This window comes from Pan troglodytes, chromosome Y (assembly GCF_028858775.2).
Source record: "Pan troglodytes isolate AG18354 chromosome Y, NHGRI_mPanTro3-v2.0_pri, whole genome shotgun sequence".
NCBI lineage: Eukaryota > Metazoa > Chordata > Mammalia > Primates > Hominidae > Pan > Pan troglodytes.
The window spans coordinates 26,108,302-26,127,648 of record NC_072422.2 but is presented as its reverse complement, the minus strand read 5'-3'; the positions used below and the strand labels follow the sequence as shown (position 1 = coordinate 26,127,648).

The 19,347-nt window shown below is 36.7% G+C and overlaps 1 long non-coding RNA gene and 1 other non-coding gene across 2 annotated transcripts in view; both read right to left on the bottom strand.

Annotated features, from left to right (window-relative positions):
- Positions 1-19,347, bottom strand: part of TTTY14 (testis-specific transcript, Y-linked 14) — a 150,132-nt gene that overhangs the window by 71,722 nt on the left and 59,063 nt on the right. The window lies entirely within an intron of this gene.
- LOC112209737 (U6 spliceosomal RNA) lies at positions 12,417-12,521 on the bottom strand. The gene has a single exon (XR_002944544.1). It is a non-coding gene; the product is annotated as a U6 spliceosomal RNA (small nuclear RNA).

Here is a 19,347-nt window from a genome sequence, read left to right as displayed (position 1 = left end):
AGTAGCCCACTCTAACACAGTTTAAGAACAAGCCTTGAAGAGATCAAGTTGACCCACAAGTTGCTAAACTAATTTAATAAAGATCAAGATCTTTTAAAGACAGAAATAAAAATTTCAGACATTAAATATAACATTTATATACTCAGTATGGGCCTATTACAAAGGGCAACAAATTTTAAACAGAAACACACCCTAAAATGACATAGATAATGGACTTAACAGACACAAAATGAAGCATTATAAACTGCTGAAATATTTAAATGAAGCCATATACATATTAGAAAAGAATTAAAAAGGTATTTAAACAAGAACAATGACAGAAACCCATGCAACATCCGGTGATTACAACACCTGGAATAAAAAAATTCATTGGGAGGGCTTAACAGCAGACTAGATACTAAAAAAGACAAATATCAGTAAATTTAATGACAGAGGAGAAGAAACTATCAAAATGAAATTATGGAAGAAAAAAAAAAGACTGAGAAAAAAGTAAAAGAGCTTCAGTGACATGTGGGAACATCAAGTGGTCTAATATTTAGTGTTATGTCCCAGATAGAGGAGTTTGGGCAAAAGGAAAAAAATTAAACATAAAGGCTGAAAATCTTGAAACTGGATAAAAACCATGAAACTTCAGATACAAGAAGCCTGGCAAATCCAATCAAGACAAATCAAAACACATCCGACCTAAATTTCTGAAAGCCAGTCAAAACAGGAAAAACTTTCAAAATACCCAGAGAGAAAGGCACAGAGGATAAAGAAGAGGCATGGTAAGAATGCCTGCACAGATTTTTTCGGGGGACTACAGAAGCCATAAAAGTTCTGAAAGGCAGAGATACAAAATAAAGACTGTCAAATGAAAACTTCAAAATATTTTTCAAAGATGAAGGCAAAATAAAGACAATTTTCAAAGAAACAAACCTGAGATAATCTCTAGCAGACTTCACTACAAGACATGTTGAAAGAAGTTCTTAGTACTAAAGGAAAATGGCAGGAAATGGAAACCTCGATCAACCACAAGAAAGAGGAGTCTCAGAATAGGTAAACATACGGGTAAATGCAAGATTACTTTCATTTTTTACTATCTTTAAAATATGCTTAACTACTTTAAACGAAAAATAGTAATGCACCATATGTCTGATAATATGTAGAAGTAAGATACACAACAAATACAAAGGATGGGAAGGAAGCTGTGGACATCTACTGTGCAAGACTTTGACACCATAAATGACACAGAAAAAAGATTGTGATAAGTTAAAAACATATTGGAAACATGACAAGGACACAAAGCAGAAAAATGCACATAGCCAATTAGCCAATAATAATTAAATGGAAATATAACACAGCACCCAAGAAGAAGAAAAGAAATAAAGGACTGGGATAAGTAGAAGCTAAACAGTAAAATGATTGACTTCAGTTCAACCATGTTAATGATTACAATAAATGGACACCATAAAAATGCAGCAATTCTTAGAATAAAAAAGCAGTACCTACCTTTACTATGTTAAGAAACACATTTTAAATTCAAAGAAACAGATACATAAAACATAAAATTATGGATAAAGATATATCATGTAAACACTAATCAAAAAAAGAGCCAGAGTTACCACAGTAGTAAAGGAAAATGTAGATTGTCTCAACAAAGGATACTACCGGGAATAATGAAAAAAGGTCAATTCAAGAAAATACAGTAATTTGGAATGTGTATGCACCCAGTAACAGTGCTTCAATATATGTAAGGAAACAACTAACAGATTCAAAAGGAGAAATAGTTAAATTTACAAAAACTATGAGATCTTAAAAGTTTTTTCATGTGTTTTTTGGCTGCATAAATGTCTTCTTTTGAGAAATGTCTGTTCATGTCCTTCGCCCACTTTTTGATGGGGTTGTTTGTTTTTTTCTTGTAAATTTGCTTGAGTTCATTGTAGATTCTAGATATTAGCCCTTTGTCAGATGAGTAGGTTGCAAAAATTTTCTCCCATTTTGTAGGTTGCCTGTTCACCCTGATGGTAGTTTCTTTTGCTGTGCAGAAGCTCTTTAGTTTAATTAGATCCCATTTGTCAATTTTGTCTTTTGTTGCCATTGCTTTTGGTGTTTTGGACATGAAGTCCTTGCCCATGCCTATGTCCTGAATGGTAATGCCTAGGTTTTCTTCTAGGGTTTTTATGGTTTTAGGTCTAATGTTTAAATCTTTAATCCATCTTGAATTGATTTTTGTATAAGGTGTAAGGAAGGGATCCAGTTTCAGCTTTCTACATATGGCTAGCCAGTTTTCCCAACACCATTTATTAAACAGGGAATCCTTTCCCCATTGCTTGTTTTTGTCAGGTTTGTCAAAGATCAGATAGTTGTAGATATGCAGCGTTATTTCTGAGGGCTCTGTTCTGTTCCATTGATCTATATCTCTGTTTTGGTACCAGTACCATGCTGTTTTGGTTCCTGTAGCCTTGTAGTATAGTTTGAAGTCAGGTAGTGTGATGCCTCCAGCTTTGTTCTTTTGGCTTAGGATTGACTTGGCAATGCAGGCTCTTTTTTGGTTCCATATGAACTTTAAAGTAGTTTTTTCCAATTCTGTGAAGAAAGTTATTTGTAGCTTGATGGGGATGGCATTGAATCTGTAAATCACCTTGGGCACTATGGCCATTTTCACGATATTGATTTTTCCTACCCATGAGCATGGAATGTTCTTCCATTTGTTTGTATCCTCTTTTATTTCCTTGAGCAGTAGTTTGTAGTTCTCCTTGAAGAGTTCCTTCACATCCCTTGTAAGTTGGATTCCTAGGTATTTTATTCTCTTTGAAGCAATTGTGAATTGGAGTTCACTCATGATTTGGCTCTCTGTTTGTCTGTTGTTGGTGTATAAGAATGCTTGTGATTTTTGTACATTGATTTTGTATACTGAGACTTTGCTGAAGTTGCTTATCAGCTTAAGGAGATTTTGGGCTGAGACAATGGGGTTTTCTAGATATACAATCATGTCATCATCACTGGCCATCAGAGAAATGCAAATCAAAACCACAATGAGATACCATCTCACACCAGTTACAATGGCAATCATTAAAAAGTCAGGAAACAAGAGGTGCTGGAGAGGATGTGGAGAAATAGGAACACTTTTACACTGTTGGTGGGACTGTAAACTAGTTCAACCATTGTGGAAGTCAGTGTGGTGATTCCTCAGGGATCTAGAACTAGAAATACCATTTGACCCAGCCATCCCATTACTGGGTATATACCCAAAGGACTATAAATCATGCTGCTATAAAGACACATGCACACGTATGTTTACTGCGGCATTATTCACAATAGCAAAGACTTGGAACCAAGCCAAATGTCCAACAATGATAGACTGGATTAAGAAAATGTGGCACTATACACCATGGAATACTATGCAGCCATAAAAAAGGATGAGTTCATGTCCTTTGTAGGGACATGGATGAAATTGGAAATCATCATTCTCAGTAAACTATCGCAAGAACAAAAAACCAAACACCGCATATTCTCACTCATAGGTGGGAATTGAACAATGAGAACACATGAACACAGGAAGGGGAACATCACACTTTGGGGACTGTTGTGGGGTGGGGGGAGGGGGGAGGGGGGAGGGGGGAGGGATAGCATTGGGAGATATACCTAATGCTAGATGACGAGTTAGTGGGTGCAGCGCACCAGCATGGCACATGTATACATATGTAACTAACCTGCACAATGTGCACATGTACCCTAAAACTTAAAGTATAATTAAAAAAAAAAGAAAAAAAAGTTCTTTTCAGTAGTTAAGAGAACAAATGGTAGAAAACAGGTAAAACTATAAAGCTTTTAAACCACAGTTTCCATCAATTTGACTGAATGGACATTTACAGAACATCCACACAACAACAGAGCAAAGACTCTTTTTAAGCTCACATGGAACACTGACTCAGAGAGTTCATATGCTGGGCCATGTCACAAGTTTCAATACATATGAAAGGATTGAAATAGAACAGAATATGTTCTGTGATCATAATAGAATTAAATAAATTACAAGACATTGGGAAAATCCCTAGCTATCTGACACATAACGATGTATTTCCAAATAATCAATGGTTAGAAAAAAAAATCATTAAAGGAAATTGAAAATATTTTTAACTAAATGACAATGAAAATGTGGTATATCAAAATTTGTGTGACACAGGTAAATAATGCTTAGAAGTTTACAGGTCTAAAATTTATAAATAGAAAATAAGATATAAAAATCAAAGGACTAACTTCCACTTTAAGAAAATAACAAAAATTAAACATAAATTTTGCGGAATGAAGGAAATAAAAAGCAGAAATCAATAACAGAGAAAATGAACAGACAATGTCAATGAAACCAAAAACAACTGCCTTGAAACGATCACTAAAATAGAGACAGGATATAAATTACCAATGTTAGGAGTGAAAGAAGGAAGCCAACAAGGGCTAAAAAATAATAATGGAATAGTATAAACTTTATGCCATTAATGTTGTCAACATATAAAATGAACCAATTTTCTGAAAAACAAATTTCCAATGAACAAGAAAATCTAACTCTATACCAAAGAAATTCAATTCACAATCAAATGTTTTCCCAAAAAGTAAATTCTTGGATTAGATCATTTCAAGAGTGAATTTTTCAACATTTAAAAAATAAATAAGACAAATTTTATGCCAACTATTAAAAATATTACAGGAGGCTTTAAAAAAAATCCGCAACTTACCTCTAGACATCAAACTAAAGACAATAAAAAAGCCAATACAGATTCATCTATTTCATGAATATGAGCACCAAACGTCCTAAACAAAATATCAGCAAATCTAACACTGTGACATATGAAAGATACTCAGCATGACTCCATGAGGTTTATGCCAGTAACACAAGTTTGGTGTGACTAATATGAAATCAAAATACCATACCATATTAATAGATAAAGGAAAAAATTGTTACAGTATCTCTACAGATACAGAAAAGCTTTGGAAAAATCTAACACTTATTCATGACAAAAGCCCTCAGAAAACTAGGACTAGAAAGAATTTCCTCATCCAGAGAAACAAAACAGGACACATGACCAAGAGGACATGCAGACAGACAGCAAAACAATCACGTGAAACAATGTTCAGCACAATTAGCCATCACAGAAACACAAACTGCAACCACAATAAGATGTCACTGCACACCTATCAGAATGACTAAAATAAAAACTGATGACTGAATGTGGCAAAAACACAGAGAAACCAGATCAATCATCTGGTGCCGGTGAGGATATGTAAAAGTACAGCCACTGTGGAAAATAGTTTGACAGCCCCTTTGAAAGCTACACTGTGTGATCCAGGAACTGCTGCATGCACACACACCCCAGCACCATTCTCAGATAAGGAGGTGCTGTTCCCTGACATATGACTTCACGATTTAACAGCTACCTGGTTTTCCTTACCCCCAGGGAAGCAGGTAAAAGGCAACTGTCAACAGGGAAGAGTCAATGCCAAGCCCAGCATCTCCATCTGCTCAGTAGAATCTTATTTCCTTCATTCACTGACCATACAGAAATGTAAAATGTCATAACTCTGAAAATATAAATTATGCATAGTATCCTACATAATTTAAATAAACAATCACAGAGCATTCGGAATTAAAATCCCGTGAAAACAAATCATCTGAGTAGCACCTCACTGCCTGGCTTTGACCAACAAGCCTGACCTAGATCAGCAGACTTTGAACAATTTTCAAACAGAACTTCTGACTTGAAGACTAATGGAGCTTATGTGACATACAGAGAGAAAAGAGAAGAAAGAAAAACATTTCTATGTTCCTGAGAAAGAAAAAATTAAAAACAGAATATTCATTTGCAAATATCTGGTTTTACTGATTTGAAATTCTACACTTGCAGACACGTAACTTCAAGTTGGCAAGCATCAATACGAAATGGCAAAAGGGAGGGCAAACAGTCAAATTAGAAATAAAAATTTCTGGCTGGGTGTAGTGGCTCATATCTGTAATCTCAGTACTTTGGGAGATGAAGGTGAGAGGATTGCTTGAGGCCAGGAGTTCAGGACCAACATGGGCAATACCGCAAGACCCCATCTCTACAAAAAACCTTAAAAATTAGCTTGGCGTGGTGTGCACCTGTACTATCTACTCAAGAGGCTGTGGAGACAGCATCACTTGAGTCCGGGAGTTTGAGGCTGCAGTGAGCTATGATCATATCACTATATTCCAGTCCAGGTAACAGTGACAATCTGTCTCTTAAAAAATAAAATAAATTGAAAAAGAAAAGGGACATTAAGAAGAGCAGGAGGTGAAATAGAGGGAGAGAGAGGGCCAGGAGGGGGAGGAAGAGGAGGAAGAAGAGGAGAAAGAGGAGAAGAAAGAAAACCTAAGTTCGAGGAAACTCCAGAATTACCTAAAACTGAATAATGTGCTAAGCTATCACAGAAACTATTTTGGCATGATTCTCAATGAACCTACATAAGGAATAAAGAAATTACAAAACAAATTCTCAATGCATTAAATAAATTAGCTGGTCTAAACAGAAACAGATGTGAAACCTGGAAACTACTATTAAAAATAAAAGAATGCAGTAGTCTCGATGCTGCTCACCCCCAGAGCCGGCAGCCATTGCATGCAGCTCTTTGCCACTTTCAGCTTCCACTAAGTTTCACCATCTAGTTTATCAGTTCGAATAAAACATGAACCTTGGAAGTAGAGAACAAAAATTTACCACTCTTGAATTGTGTTAGAGAAGGTTTTTCCTGAGCTACAGGTGCTATTAAAGCATAATTCCAAGGCACAGTGGGACAAAGAAATAACAATCTAGATATTCCCACAAACAAAACTCCTTAAAAACCTTTTTTTTTTTTACACAATCTTCCTTGATTTGCAGAACGAGTCTGCTGAAAAGATGTAGGTCATTTAATTTTTTTTAGTTAATCATTTATTTTCTATTTTCTGTTCTTGCCTATCAAGGTTTAACATTAATCAGTCTATTTTACAAAAACTAGAGTGATTGTTGCTACTTTCAATCCATGTTTGGATAAGAACAGAAACAGAAAAACATGCAAGAGTGTGTGATACAATCTTGCTAATAAAAATATCAGGCAGGTGGATCATGAAGACAGGAGTTTGAGACCAGCCTGACCAACATGGTGAAACCCCATCTCTACTAAAAATACAAAAATTAGCCAGGCATGGTGGCGCACACCTGTAATCCCAGCTACTCAGGAGGTTGAGGCAGGAGAATTGCTTGAATCTAGGAGGCAGACATTGCAGTGAGCCAAGATCATGCCATTGCACTCCAGCCTGGATGACAGAACGAGACTCTGTCTCAAAAAAAAAAAAAAAAAAAATCAGATTTACCATCAATCATCATAAAAAAAAGTTCAATCATAAAATGACAGCTATAATACTAAGATCCAGGTGTTTTTACCATATGCTCACAGGCCTATTTAGTTTCAAACATGGAAAAATATTCTATTACAAAAATCCATTGCTCTTTGACCATTGCCATCATCCTACTTCTCAGAATCTATTCTAATAACGGAAGAGCAAAAGCAAAAGATGACACACAAGACTGCTTCTTGCAGGATTATTTATAACAACAGAAGATTTTTGTGAAACAAAGGGGGAACAAACAGTACTAGCTGAATGAAGCAGAGCAAATGCAGCAGTAAAGACAGAGAAAGGAAGAAAGGAAAGCAAACATGATGACCTCAAGGTATTGTTATGGAAATATCTCAAGGATATAGACAGTGAAATGGAGATTGCAAGGTGCAGCACATATATATAGAAAATACATTATAGTTAAGAACAAGGGAAGGAGAGAATTTGTGTATGTTCATACATATCCGTATGCATGTATAACTTTGTATATGTGCATGTTCATCAGTGTATGGATATGCATCTGTGTATTTGTGTGTGCATATTCAGCGTGTGCATGAGTGTCTAATCTGCATTGTGTGATGTGTGTGTGCAAGCATATCTGTATGTGCACATGCACATGTATGTTTGTGTACATGGGTATCTGTGTGTGTATAACTGTGCATACGAGCACCTGAGGATCTGTTCGTGTGTGTGCATATTGGTGTGTGAACATTTATGTGTGGATGAATGTGTGCCTGTTTATCCGTACATGTATCTGTGTATGTTAGGGCATGCAAATCTGTTCCTATTTGTGCCTGTGAGTGCATCTGTGTGTCTGCAAGTGCTTCTGCGTGTGTCCACATATATCTGTCCAGACATGTATGTGTGCGTAATACCTACAGAGGGAGGAAGGGGACAGGAACAGATGCTAGGCCTTCTGAATATTTCTTATTTTATACTGTTCACTTTGAAATAAGATACATTTTGGCCAGGTGCGGTGACTCACGCCTATAATCCCAGCACTTTGGGAGGCCAAGGTGGGTAGATCACTTGAGGTCAGGAGTTCAAGGCCAACCTGACAAACATGGTGAAACCCTGTCTCTACTAAAATACAAAATTAGCCAGGCGTGGTGGCACAGGCAGGTAATCCCAGCTACTTGGAGAGAACTGCTTAAATCTGGGAGGCTGAGATTGCAATGGGCGTAGATTGCACCATTGTGCTCCACTCTAGACGACAAGAGCGAAACACCATCTCAAAAAAAAAAATTTATATATATATATTTCATATAATTAAAAAGTCAATTACACCAAACTTTTTAAACTCCTAAAAAATAAAAAGCAGCATATATTATTCGGAGGTTAATCAAAGAGAAAATTTATCCAAGTGACTTTTGAGGTTTCAGAGTTTTTTTTTTTTTTTTTTTTTTTTCCTTTTTTAGGGCCCCTTCTGTCACTCAGGTTGGAGTGCAGTAGAGTGATCGTGGCTCACTTTAACCTCAACTTCCTGGGCTCAAGCAATTCACTTGCCTTAACCTCTTAAGTAGTTGGAACTATAGGTATGTGTCACAATGCCTGGCTAATTATTTTCAATTTTTGAACAAATGGGGTCTCGCTATGTTGCCCAGGCTGGTCTCAAACTTTTGGATTCAACCAGTCCTCCCACTTCAGTCTCCCCAAGTACTGGGATTACAGGTATAAGCCATGCTTGGCACCCAGCCAGAAAAATTTTAATTATAAAATAAAATAGTTCAAAATACTACACAAGTGTAGGTATGCCTAGAAAGTTATTACAAGGCAAATACTCTCTAAACAACCGCAAGGTCCCCTAGGAGACCCTCCAGTGTTCCAACCTGAACACAGTCCCCTCTTCTTTCCCAAGATGGATCACTTCCACCTCCTTGATTTGCATAAGAGTTTATGCCCAAATGGACACCTTCAGACACTAGAGCTGAGTTCTGCCCATCCTCACTATCTTCAAAGTCATGTTTAATCTATAGGTCCCCTTCACCACTACCTCTGATTCACCTGCTGAAAGGCCTTCATTTGGCTGTCTGCATACTTGTGGTCCAGGGTGACTGGCTCTTACATCCACCTAGAGCCCAGCCTATGCTCCAGCTGGCACTCAGCAACACAGCAATGCTGCCACCCAGAGGCACTAGGTCCAGGTTCTCCTCTGCTGTTGTGGTGGCCACTCATGCTCAGCACCCAGACAGACACTATATCACTAAAGGATGGAAAGGGAGATGACCTGTCCTCCTTTTTACTTTCAGCTGGAACAGAAGCAAACAGGTCAGCTTCTACCCTTTCGGGCCGGGTGTGGTCACACAGTAGAACAGCTCCTGCAGGAAAGGGTGGCTCCCTGTTCCTCTTCACCCACATTTTGAGACAATGAACTGGCACTGCCAACCCCAGATGGTGACCAGTGGGGTGAGCTCCAGTATTTCATGAGTTTCAATACAATGTGATTAATAATAATACCAATTGTTATTACTATGGGATAATATAATTAGAATGTTAAATATTATAATGTAATAACAACAATTATTATTATTACAGAATCTCATATTGTCCCATGATTGGCCAATGGGAATCTTTTCATGTGGTGCTTTAGCACTGGCAACATGAACCTAGTAGACTTTGGTGATTTCACTGCAATCTGATATTATAAGATGCTCATTGCTACTGTACTGGACATTGCTTCGAGGTATTTTCAGTAGACAGAGCAAGAAGAGAGCGAGGGGGAGAGAGAACTAACAAACATAAGTTAACTCGTGAGTTCCTACTGACATTGCCAATTCCAAGTCAATACACAGGATGTTTTATTTAGCCTCTTCTATCCTACAGCTGCATGTCCTTTCTTTCATATTGAGAATCCTGATTTTCAAGAACTCGGGGGAAGACAGAATTAGATTTCTAACAGGCTCTGTGGCTGTGGGTGGTGTGTTTGGATCTGCCAGCATTTTGAGCTTTGTAGAGCAAAGTGATAATTTCATTTTATAGTAAATGCTGTATAGGAGTTCTTGGCTCTAACTAGTTGCTTAGTCTCTCCTCTTAGATATATGTGTTAATTTAAAAATCAACAATCTTATTGAGCTCTAATGGCCACACAATAATCCTCATGCTTAACATATAAAAGCTGATGTGTTATGGCGCATGTGCACATCTGTGAAACCACCATTAACATCATGACATCTCCATAATCACGAAGGTATATACACGCCCTCTTCTGCTGACTGCAGGTGTGCAGCAATCTGCTTTATGTTGCCAGCTCTGTTGCTGTTGTTGCAAGGATTTGGGAACGTATGACAACTGTTGCACAACCATCTCCAAGGATTTGAGAACTGCATATGACTTAATAGACAGAAACTGAACTGTACCTTCTAGTGGGACATATCCTAAGGGAAAAAAAATTACAAATTTTAAATAACCTTCCATTACCATAACATTCATGTTCACGTTAGTGCTGTAATACGGAAACACATATACACATATGCAAGCATGAGCTGCCATCACTTTGCACAGTTAACATGGGAACATAAACATGACCATTTAAGCTAAATCCATGCAGTGTAATCTTAATAATTAAAGGGAAAATGGCAGTCATTTCATGGCTATTAAAAACTTGTCAGAAGACTGAAACTTTCTTCCTGTCAATTATAAATGTATGTAGAGACAAAAAGAATAGAACTAGTGTTCACTGAGTACACTGTAATTTAAACAGTGGAAACACTGATAATAAGTGTCTTCTTTCTTAAAATCTTACAGAAGTTTGAACACAACTTGCCTCCTCCTCATCACACAATTTATGATACAAAGACAGCATCTTCTCAAGGCTTGGGCACTACCATGTGGCCATGGAAACTTGAGATGAGCTTACATTGTGTACTGTAGAGGCTTTCAGTGTCATGAAACACACCTGAGAATTCCTTTAATGTGAAATTTTTTGTTGGCATCACTTCCTTCAGGACAGCTTAATCTTTTTCAGCACAATGATTTTCCCCATTTATGTCAGTAAGTTCAACTTCACTCAGTTCCTCTGGTTTGACAGTGGCCTGAAGGGCAGCGGTGTGAAGAATCCATTCACTTTCCCCCAGCTTCCTTCAAAGCCATGATTGCACCTTGCATTCCAGCCTGAGTGACAGAGTGAGACCCTGTCTCACACACACACATACATGAAAAAGGTGAAAGGGTAATAAGAATATACGCTGTCTTAACATAAATCTAAGAAAGTAGGAAGGACTATATTAATATTAGAACAAACAGACTTCAGAACAAAAAAAAATTAGCACAGACAAGAAATTTACAGAAAGATAAAAAGGTATGGTAATCCTAAATGTGTACACACCAAACAAAAAAAAATCTAAAAAAACCTGTGTAGCACAAACTGATTGAACTGAAAAGAAAATCAGGTAAATTAACATTTACACTTAAAGGCTTCAATATCCTTCTCTTGACAATTAATAGAACAATGAGAGAGAAAGCAAGGATATAAAATACAGCAAGGATACAAAATCATTAACCAACAGGATCTAATAATCATTTAAATTTTTTTTCACTCAAACAACAGAAAACACATTCTTTTCCAGAGCCAGAACACTCCCCCAAAAGAAGTCTCCAGGGCCAGATGTTATCACTGAGAATGTTAGCAATTATACGACACCAAGTGCACAGAGTCTCTTTCAGGAAATAAAAGAAAAGAGAGGGGCCAGGTGAGGTAGGTCATGCTTGTAATCACAGCACTCTTGAGAGGCGAAGTTGAGAGAATCACTCGAGCTAAAGAGTTTGAGAACAGCCTGAGCAACATTGATAGGCCCTGTCTCTACAAAACACTAAAACAATTGGCTGAGCCCAGTGGTGCACACCTGCAGTCCTAGCTACTCAGGAGGCTGAGGCGGGAGGTTCACTTGAGCCCAGAAGTTCAAGGCTATGGTGAGCTATCATAGCTATCACTGCATCACTATACTTCAGCCTAGGGGACAGAACAAGACCCTGTCTCTTTAAAAAAAAAAAAGGAAAGAAGGAAAAGAGAATACTTCCTAATCCATTTTATGAAGCCACTATTTTTTTTTTAATGGAACACTTCACAAATTTGCATTTTATCCTTGTGCAGGGGCCATGTTAATCTTTGTATCATTCCAATATTTAGTATATATGCTGCTGAAGTGAGCACTGTGAGGCTACTATTATCCTCATACCAAAAAAAGGGGAAAACAGTACCAGAAAACTACATACATACATCCATAATAAACAGACACAGAAACACAACAGAATATTAATGTACATAATAATGCAAAAATACATAAGAAGAACTATAAATCATGGCCAAGTATGATGTATTCCAGGGGTGCAAGGCTGGGCCATTATTTAAAAATTAATCAATGTAATCTATCATATGAATAGACTTTAGAAGAAAAATCACATAATATAAAATTGAATTTTTAAAAATATTTGACTAAATGCAGAAGATACGTCAACAACTTTCAGAAAGTGTTGCTATTTGTACATAACATGATTTTGTGTATATTTATGTATATATATACACACATATACAATTCAAAGAATTCATAAGGTTGCAGATATAAGATAAAAATTAACTATATTTCCATATGTAAGCAATGAATACATGGACACCAAAGTTAGAAATATGCATACCATTTGCAATTGCTTTAAAAAATGAAAAACTGAAATGTAAATTTAATAATATACTCATAGGATTTACATGTGGAAATCTACAAAATGTTGATGAAAGTTATTGAGAGATCTAAACAAATGGAAAGATATAACATGAACTAGACGATTTAAAATAAAGACGTCAATTCCATTCAAAGTGACAAACAGGTTTAACTTAATGACTATCATAGTCCCAGGAAAATTTTTTTAAAAAGATATAGGTAAGATTATGCATAGATAGGCAAAGTTGTTTGGAACAGCTAAAACAATGGGGAGGAAAAATGAATAAAAAATGGGAGAAATTAGCCCATCAGATTTTAAGTCTAGTCAGATAGCTACACTAATCGAGATAGTTTGATACGGGAGAAGGAACAGAAACACGGATCAGTGGAATAAAATGGAGAACCCAGAGAGAGTCCCCCCAACATAAAAATATGACAGCTAATTTTGATGCATGCACAAAAGCAATTTATGGAGAACAGAGTCTTCGCAATAAATGATGCTAGAGCATTTGGATATACATAGCCAAACAACCACAAAGCCTTGACCTAAACCTTACATCTTGTACAATAATTACCTTGAAACACATCACAGATCTCACTGTACAACTTTTAGGAGAAGAACACAGAAGAAATACTCAGGGCGTAGGGCTTGATGAATTCCTAGATAGGACATCAAAGGCATAACCCATAAAAGAAAAAAAAAAATAGATCAGTTGCACTTTAACAAAATTAAATACTTTGAATATGTAAAGATCTTTGCAGAAGATGAGAACATGCTGAACATCATTAGCCATGAGGGAAATGCAAATATAGACCATGATGAAGTATCACTACACACATGGGCCAGATGTGGCAAAACTAGAGTCTTATGAACTGTTGGTGGGAGTGTAAAGTAAAACAGTAACTCTGGAAGACCGTCTGTCAGTCTTTTTTTTTTTTTTTTTTTTTTGGAGGAGTCTCACTCTGTCGCCCCGGATGGAGTGCAGTGGCGCGATCTCAGCTCACTGCAACCTCTGCCTCCCTGGTTCAAGTGATTCTCCTGCCTCAGCCTCCCGAGTAGCTAGGACTACAGGTGTGTGCCACCACACCCAGCTAATTTTTGTAGTTTTAGTAAAGATGGGGTTTCACCATGTTGGCAAGGCTGGTCTTGAACTCCTTACCTCAAGTGATCCACCCACCTCGGCCTCCCAAAGTGCTGGGATTACAGGCATGAACCACTGCACCCAGCTCCTGTCAGTCTTAAAACAAACATAATTACCACAAAACCCAGCAACCTCACTCCTGGACATTTGTCACAGAAAAATAAAAACATTTGTCCACAAAGAAGTTGTACATAATTGTTCAAAGCAGTTTTATTTACAACAAAAATCCGTATACAACAAAAAGCTTCAACCAACAATGGTGAACGGTTAAAAAATATTGTGGTGCATACATCCATGAAATCCTAGTTAGCTGTAAAAAAGGAATGAAATATTGACATACACAATAACCTGGATGGATCTCAATAGTGTTGTGCTAAGTAGAAAGTGTCTCCAAAGGTCATGAATGGTTTATTTCATTTACACAGAATTTCAGAAATGACAAATTTATTGAAATGGAGAACTAATTTATGGTTGCCCTGGGTGAGGACACCCCTGGGCTGGAAGCAGAGGGATGGCTGAGCCCACGAGGTTAGTGTGAGGGAGATCCTCACAGTAGTGCAACAGTTCTGCACTTTGACTGTGTTGATGGTGATAGGAACCCATATTTAAGATGAAATAACACAGCCCGATGTGCACACACTGTACCAGTGTCAATATCCTGATCTGATATTCTACTACAGATAAGCTGTCAACCACTGGGGTAATCTAGGTGAAGGGGAAACACAGGATCGCCCTGTACTATCTTTGCAACTTCCAAGGAGTCAAATAGTTATTTCAATATAAAAGTTATTTTTTAAAAAAGGTGTTGTTCACTCTAGGAATAAGTTTTGAATAACAAATTAAAAGCTCTCAATTTAGGTCGATGATACAACTGCAATCTATCTTTTCTCTTAAAATGTATCTATATAACTTTGCTATACTAGTATTAAAATATTCATATTTCACAAATAAATTGCTCTTCATAACAGCCCTTCCCAAACATGAACAGTCTTAAATTTTAGAAATGGACAAAATTTCAGCAGTGCTAATATACTACGATGGTATTGAAGCAACAATCAGATTTAAATAATACGTAGATTTTTAAAAATATTTTTAAATAAAAAAGACCTATCAAGTTTATACATATATAGACTTTCAAATATACTTTCAAACCTTCAGTTTTAATTCTATTTTTAGGAAACAGTTATGTAACACCATAGGAAAATGGTAGCATCGATTAGACTGAACACAATATGCTCATTAGCATACAATCTTTCATGTATGACTTGAGAAAATCTAGAAAGATTCAGAAGCAAACCACGTAAAGCTGTACAGCAGAGCCAAGGTGAAAACAAGAAACCAGGAAAGAAAGCAAAACTTCAAATACATGAATCAAAAACAGACAGAATTAAAGGAAAAAATAGATATTGCAACAGAAATATTGATAAAATTCAACACCACACTTTCAATAATTGTAGGACAACTAGATAGAAGATATATAAGGAAAAAGAAGATTTGAACAATGCTGCAGACCAACTAGTAGAGAAATCTATAGAGCATTCCACTCAATAGGAGCAGAATATAGATTTTGCTCAAGTGCATACAGAACATTCACAAGGATATCCAATGTGTTAGGACATTAAACAAAGTTGAATACATTTAAACAGATAGAAATAATATAAAGTGGCCAGGCGCTGTGGCTCATGCCTGTAATCCCAAACTTTAGGAGGCTGAGGTGGCCGATAGCCTAAGGTTGGGAGTTCGAGACCAGCCTGGTCAGCATGGTGAAACCCTGTCTCTACTAAAAATACAAAAACTAGCTGGGCATGGTGGCAGGCACCTGTAATCTCAGCTACTTGGGAAGCTTAGGCAGGAGAATCGCTTGAACCCGGGAGGCGGAGGTTGCAGTGAGCCAAGATCATACCATTGCACTGCAGCCTGGGCAATAGCGCAAGACTCCGTCTCAAAAAAAAAAAAAAAATATATATATATATATATAATAATAATAATAATAGTAATAATAATAAAGTATGCACTCCAACTACAATGGAATGGAATTAGAAATCAATAACAAAGAAATTTAGAAAATTTATAAATATGTGGAAATTCATATTCATTAATAAACTATGAATCAGGCCACATAAGGCGACTCACAGCTCTAATCCCAGGACTTTAGGAGGCTGAGGTAGGAGAATCCCATGAGGCCAGGAGCTTAAGACCAGCCTGGGCAATACAGCAAGATGCTGTTTCTACAACAAAATTTAAAAGTTATTCAGGTGTGTTATGTGTGCCAGTATTCCTAGCTATTTGAGAGGCTGAAACAGGAGGAACGCTTGACCTCAAGAGTTCAAGGTTATAGTGATCATCATAGTGAACTATAATCATGCTACTGTACTCCAGACTGGGTAACAGAGCAAGAACCTGTCTCCATTTAAATAAATAAATTAATAAGGAACGAAGCAAATAAGAAATCACAAGGGAAATCAGCAAATTATTTTGAAATGTATGAAAACAATTAGAAAATACCAAACATCATGAAATACAGAAAGACAGTGCTTAGATGAAAATTTGTAGTTTTAAGTACTGGTATTGAAAAAGAAGACCCCGAAATCAATAATCTGACCTTCTGCCTTAAATAAACTATAAAAAGAAAAGTAAACTGAGAAGAAAACAAGTGGAAGGAAATAATACAAATAGAAACAAATAAATCTAATAAAGAACAGAAAAACAATTGAGAAAAATCATTAAAACCAAAAGTTGGTTATTTTAAAAGATCAACAAAATTCAGAAACCTTTAGCTAGTGACCAAGAAAAAAAGAGAAAAGAGTTCAATTATTAAAATCAGACACAAAAGGGGGTAAGTTACTACCAACATTACAGAAATAAAAAAGGACTACAAAGAAATCCTGAAAACAACTGCATAGCAACAGTTGAGATAACCTAGATAAAGAGAACAAATTCTAAGAAGGACACAAACTAACAAAATTGACTCACGAAGAGGCAGACAATCTGAATAATTCTCTAACAAGTAAAGAAACTGAATTAGTAATTTTTTTTAAAAATTAAAGTCCAGTCCTGGATGGTTTCATTGGTGAATTCTACCAAACCCTTAACAAAAAACTAATAATTCCTCACAAACTCTTCCAAAAAACAGGAACACTTTCTAACTCATTCTACTAAGGCCAGTGTTACCCTGACACAAAAACAAACATAACACAAGAAAAAGCAAAAGAAAAAAACTATAAGCCAATACATACTTTATGAATAGAGATGCAAAAAGCCTTAACAAAACATTAACAAATCAAATCCAACAACACATAGGATTATACATGCATGATCAAGGGTTATTTATTCTGGCCTCTGTATTCAGTTAAAGAGATGAGCCTTTCAAGGGACTGGAAGGCCTGCAGAGCTCTCCCACTCAGCAGTCTGTGCTGTCAAAGCAATGGACTACAAGTGAGTAATTTGCATGTGACAAACTATGAAGGCAGCCTAAATGATTTTACTACACTATTCTTAGGAAGAGCAGCCGAAATATTTGAAAAAAAGAGCAGATTATACTCCAATACTGGCAAACGATGGCTTCAAAATACAAGCATTAACACTCAAAAAATAAGTATCACCAATTGCAAAGAGAATTAATAAGAAGCCTTCCAGAAGGAAAAGCAATTAGGATGAGAATCAGTTAAGGTAACACCAGCTATGGTAAATGACTAATCTTGCAAACTAAAGTGCTTAACAGTAGGAGTTTATTTCTCTTTCAAATACAGTTCATTTGGTAATGGAAGGGGAGGGGTTCTGTTCCACACATTTATTCAGGAAGCCAGACTCATGGAAGCTTTGCCATCTTTAACAAGCAGTTTCCAAGACTCTGCTAGTCGTGGCCACCTACCCAACAATGGGGAAGAGAAGAGCAGGTACCTGCAAAAGAGGTTAGGTGCAAGGCTAGATGTGATATACCAGACTTTTGGCTCCACCTTCTGCCACATTTCAGTGACATAGTCCCACCTAACAGCAGGAAAGGAAGTCTACCTGTGCTTGCAAGAGGAAAGGGAAATGAGTTGGAAAACTAGCCAGCCAGTCCCTGCCACAGTTAGGAAAACAAAAACTCACATGAAACACACATAATAAAGTAAATGTATCAAGTAGACAGAGGTCACTAGATTACCAGGTAGAGCTGAACTCCTGTTACAATGTTAATAACCATAACTACAACCGAAAGAAAACATTTTTCTCTTTCTTATGACTAAAAATGTTCCTTTTAAAAAGTATGTTGTTTATAAGTAAAAACTAAATCAGTAACTCTGAAATCTAACTTATTTTTCTAGGGGTTTCATACTAAAAATAATAAGATACATGCTTAGTTTCTAATAAAAATAATAACATGCTTAGATTCCTATAAAACTGCTCATTTATTTAATAAAGTCAGAAAGGCAGGGCAGAAAGAATCTCTGGATATTACCTGATATACCTCCTTCATTTCAGAGAAGATGAAAACGTGTGCCTATTTGGCAAGGTCATACACCCGGAAATTGACCAAAGTGACTCGAACTCAGGTTTCCTGATTTCCGACAGTTTTTCTTTTTTTTTAATTTTTAACTTTTTCATGTCACTTACTATTTATTTTTATTATACTTTAAGTTCTAGGATCCATGTGCAGATGTGCAGGTTCATTACACAGGTATACACATGCCATGGTGGTTTGCTGCACCCATCAACTGGTCATCTACATTAGGTATTTCTTCTAATGCTATCCCTTCCATAGCCCCCCACCACCCAACATTCCCAGTGTGTGATGTTCCCCATGCGGTGTTTGGTTTTCTATTCCTCTGTTACTCTGCTGAGAATGATGGCTTCCAGCTTCATCTATGTCCCTGCAAAGGACATGAACTCATCCTTTTTTATGTCTGCATAGTATTCCATAGTGTATATGTACCACATTTTCTTTCTCTAGTCTATCACTGACAGGCATGTGAGTTGGTTCCATGTCTTTGCTATTGTGAATAATGTTGCTATAAACATACGTATGCATGTGTCTTTATAACAGAATAATTTATAATCCCTTGAGTATATACCCAATAATGGGACCACTGGGTCAAATGGTGTTTCTGGTTATAGATTCTTGAGGAATAGCCACACTGTCTTTCACAATGGTTGAACTAATTTACACTCCCACCAACAGTGTAAAAGTGTTCCCATTTCT